This window comes from Electrophorus electricus, chromosome 24, assembly GCF_041902795.1.
Source record: "Electrophorus electricus isolate QZ-2024a chromosome 24, ASM4190279v1, whole genome shotgun sequence".
Taxonomy (NCBI): Eukaryota; Metazoa; Chordata; class Actinopteri; order Gymnotiformes; family Gymnotidae; genus Electrophorus; species Electrophorus electricus.
Window position 1 is genome coordinate 1,112,501 of NC_137520.1, and position 5,000 is coordinate 1,117,500.

Below are 5,000 nucleotides of genomic sequence, written 5' to 3' on the forward strand. Positions count from 1 at the left end.
TCACTGAAAAACTGAGAGAGAGAGAGAGAGAGAGAGAGAGAGAGAGAGAGAGAGAAAGAGAGAGAGAGGGAGAGAGAGAGAGAGAGAGAGGGAGAGAGAGAGAGAGAGAGAGAGGGAGAGAAATAAAGAAAAGCAGAAAAATATATAGGAGGCCCAACTTTTAACGTGGATTTATGGGGCTGGCTTGCGTGTGGTGTCGGGATTTATGGCCGCCACTGTTGACAGAGATTACTCTCAATCCCTGTGATAGATCTGATTATTAATTCGAGTACACAGGTTGGCAGAGGCCAAGAGAGCCTGTAAAGGTTAGATTTATCATACTGACATTTCAGACGACGTTTATGCACTGGAGTTCTCACGCTGGCAGCCAGGGAGAGAGGGCGTGGGGCGCTGGGTGGAGGAGGGGTGGGGCTGGGTGGAGGCTGGGTGGAGGAGAGGTGAAGGCTGGATGGAGGCTGGATGGAGGCTGGGTGGAGGCTGGGAGGGAGTTGCCACACCACAAGCACCACACCACCTCCCGCAGTGGTTTCAGATCTGAGTGGTGAGTACATGGTTGCATTGTATACAGTTTTGTTTTAGAGCAAAGAAACCACTGAAAACCTCAGACAGTCCAGAAACCCACTGCTAGATCTGCTGAGTCTGAACACCTGTTTTAGTTTAACTGTAGTTACAAAATCATTTACAGAAGCCATAAGATTCAATTAATTAAGTTATTAATTGTCCAAGTCAGTTACTGCTGACATTTTACGTTGGTTCATTTCTTGTTTGACTTACAAATGCATATACGCCATCAGTCGAGTGTGTAGAGTTGATATGTTAGTTTCTCTGGGATGTGAAGAAAAAATGACAGAACTAATGTTAAACTTCAGAGGGTTCGTGACTAAATAAGAAACTCAAGCAGAGAGAGGACTGTTCATCCCGGAGACACGGAGGAGTGATTCTCGCTCCTCTGCTCACCTCGGGAATTCCTCTTAGCTTTAATTCTCCTGCCCTTTCTTTCCTTCCACCAGAGCAAAAATTCCAATGTGGGATGAAGTAAAACTGTGCAGCGTGTCTCCCTGGACAGGAGTGTGCATGCACAGCCCTTCCGCATCTTCCTGAGCTCAGGATGAGTGCTGTGAAGTGAAAGGCAGGGACAAACCCCCATGTGCTGGGAAGGAAGACACCCTGCTCCGGACTCGGCCAACCACAGCTCTTAGTGAACAACTACAGCCACTGGATTACAACCAATCACATCCAATCACGTCTGTCTGTCCATCCATGTCCAGCCTCCCTCTGGCCCTATAAGTCAGTCCTAGGACCACTTATCCTGTTAACGTTGCATGTGAATATATTTCTAGAACCATGCTGGTGGGAGCTACTTCCAGGAAGTCCTCATTCTCCTGTTTCCACACACCATGTCTAAATGTCCCTCAACTTGAAGCATCACTGAACCATGGACGGGCCATGTGGGGACTAGTTTCAAAGCACTGCCTTTGTTTTATTCATAATATTTTAATAATGCAAACCCTCCCTTCATGCCATACAGACAGTCCAGCTCTCTCTAACACACCCTGCACCACAGCAGATCAGCCTTCCAGAGTCCAGGACTCTCTAAGACTCCCTGCACCACAGCAGATCAGCCTTCCAGAGTCCAGGACTCTCTAAGACTCCCTGCACTACACAAGATCAGCCTTCCAGAGTCCAGGACTCTCTAACACACCCTGCACCACAGCAGATCAGCCTTCCAGAGTCCAGGACTCTCTAAGACTCCCTGCACCACAGCAGATCAGCCTTCCAGAGTCCAGGACTCTCTAAGTCTCCCTGCACTATACAAGATCAGCCTTCCAGAGTCCAGGACTCTCTAACACACCCTGCACCACAGCAGATCAGCCTTCCAGAGTCCAGGACTCTCTAAGACTCCCTGCACCACAGCAGATCAGCCTTCCAGAGTCCAGGACTCTCTAAGACTCCCTGCACTACAGAAGATCAGCCTTCCAGAGTCCAGGACTCTCTAAGACTCCCTGCACTACAGAAGATCAGCCTTCCAGAGTCCAGGACTCTCTAAGACTCCCTGCACTACAGAAGATCAGCCTTCCAGAGTCCAGGACTCTCTAAGACTCCCTGCACCACAGCAGATCAGCCTTCCAGAGTCCAGGACTCTCTAAGACTCCCTGCACCACAGCAGATCAGCCTTCCAGAGTCCAGGACTCTCTAAGACTCCCTCCACCACAGCAGATCAGCCTTCCAGAGTCCAGGACTCTCTAAGACTCCCTGCACCACAGAAGATCAGCCTTCCAGAGTCCAGGACTCTCTAAGACTCCCTGCACTACAGAAGATCAGCCTTCCAGAGTCCAGGACTCTCTAAGACTCCCTGCACTACAGAAGATCAGCCTTCCAGAGTCCAGGACTCTCTAAGACTCCCTGCACTACAGACGATCAGCCTTCCAGAGTCCAGGACTCTCCAACACACAATGTAATGAAAAAGAAACATACAGACACTCGCAGGTAGGATCAGGAAGAATGACTGAGTCCTGAGTCCTAATCATTAAACAGTCCAAGATCAATACTGGAATAAGGTAAACAATTCTGGCACGGAGTTTGGTGAACTTAAACCCAAGTGAAGTGAACAGCACAGGAATATATACAAGGGAAATAATGACATACAGGTGGAATCATTAATACTCTGAAGATGTGGAGCACCTGTGTAACTGGAGATTGCTGAAGGTCGGTTTCTGACCATCTGGGGGATCCTGGGTAGAGTCAGGATGCAGCGTGACATCTGCGCTACAGTAGAACAGCCTTCCATCAGGATGCTGGAGTAAAATTCATTACTAAGTCATGGGTCTAACATATATGATAAAATCATTTGTGTTACGTGTTAGTTTGTGTGTATTGTGCTTTTGTGTGTGTTGAATAAGGAATAATAAACAATAAACAATAAACTGCTAAATTATGCTTTACCCAAGATTGCTAAAGTTAAATGAATGCTAATGAGATGCTAATTAGAATTATACAAATAGGACAATTATGTAAATGATACAAATGTCATATCATATCATTTCATTAGAATTTTTTGTTAAAATATTCTGTTAATAAAGACATGTCAGAAGTGTAAAGAGTGTGTGTGTGTAATGTCTGTGTAAGAAGTGTTCACCTCCTCCACAAGGGTGTGTTCACCTCCTCCACAAGCTTTAATTGGTTGTTCAGTTTATAATCAGACACCCCCTCAGCCATCAATAATCACTCACATAATTATCCCATCCATCTGTCTATCTCTCTATCTCTCTCTAGCCATCTTTTTCCCTCCTTCCCTCTCTCTTTCTGTGCCTCACTCTCTCACTCATACCGTTTATCTCAGTCATTCGTTCTCTTTGTCTCTCCGTCTTCCACGGCGAGATAAGGAGCAATCGCACACGCGTCCATTCCATTGCTACAAACCACATCCTCCAGTTCCCGGGCTGTGAGCAATTCCGGGGTAATCTGGGGCAATCTAAGGGTAATCTGTGGATAAGGTGAGGGGGAGGTCACACGAGGCCGCCGTCGCCAGAGTTTCGTTTAATTAACGGCAGCACTTGTCTTTTTCAAAAACCACTTTAAATATTCAAACTTTTATTAGGCTCAGATGGCGCGCGAGTCCTTTAGCGGGTGAGAATGCACATTAACCCCCGTCACGTCAGTGCATTAGCGTTTAAAGCTCCTCCGTGCTCTTCCATTAGCAGGTGCCCGCGAGCTCCGCCGGGGCCGCTACATTACTGCGCTCATGGAAATTTCATCTGTGCCATGAAACGGAGCATTAGACAATGAGTTATGATATTGATAAAGAGGCGTTTTTGCAGCACACGTTCATCATCCCCTGTTCATTTGTCGCCGTCCCTCCCGCGCTCAGCCGTCGGCGCCAGGAATCAGACGAGAGACGCGGAGAAGAGAGTGAGACTAATGGGAGCACGTGGAGCAAACATGCGACTCCATGTGAGGTGTGAAAGACAGCAAAGTGTCTGTTAGAGAGGGAGAGAGAGAGAAATAGAGCAAGAGAAAGACAGAAAAATAAAGAGAAAGAGTGATATAGAGTAAAAGAGAGCAAAAGAAAGACAGGGAGTGAGAGATTTCAGCTTCCTGTGGAAGGCTGTTTAGGGCAAAATCAGTGAAACACTTGTGTGAGAGTGCTAGTATGTTAGTGCTAGTGTGAGAGTGATAGCGGTAGCGTGAGAGGGCTAGTGTGAGAGTGCTAGCATGGGAGTGATAGTGTGGGAGCGCTAACGTGAGAGTGATAGTGTGATAGCAGTAGTGTGGGAGCGCTAGCGTGGGAGCGCTAGCGTGAGAGTGATAGTGTGATAGCAGTAGCGTGAGAGCGCTAGAGTGGGAGCGCTAGCGTGGGAGTGATAGCGTGGGAGCGCTAATGTGAGAGTGATAGTGTGATAGCAGTAGCGTGAGAGCGCTAGCGTGGGAGTGACAGCGTGGGAGTGCTAACGTGAGAGTGATAGTGTGATAGCAGTAGCATGAGAGCGCTAGCGTGGGAGTGATAGTGTGGGAGCGCTAGCGTGGGAGTGATAGTGTGATAGCAGTAGCGTGAGAGCACTAGCGTGGGAGTGATAGCGTGGGAGCGCTAGCGTGAGAGTGATAGTGTGATAGTAGTAGCGTGGGAGCGCTAACATGAGAGTGATAGTGTGATAGCAGTAGTGTGGGAGCGCTAGCGTGGGAGTGATAGTGTGGGAGCGCTAGCGTGAGAGTGATAGTGTGATAGCAGTAGCGTGAGAGCGCTAGCATGAGAGTGATAGTGTGATAGCAGTAGTGTGGGAGTGCTAACGTGAGAGTGATAGTGTGATAGCAGTAGTGTGGGAGCACTAGCGTGAGAGTGATAGTGTGATAGCAGTAGTGTGGGAGCGCTAGCGTGAGAGTGATAGTGTGATAGCAGTAGTGTGGGAGCGCTAGCGTGGGAGTGATAGTGTGATAGCAGTAGCATGAGAGTGATAGTGTGATAGCAGTAGTGTGGGAGCGCTAGCGTGAGAGTGATAGTGTGA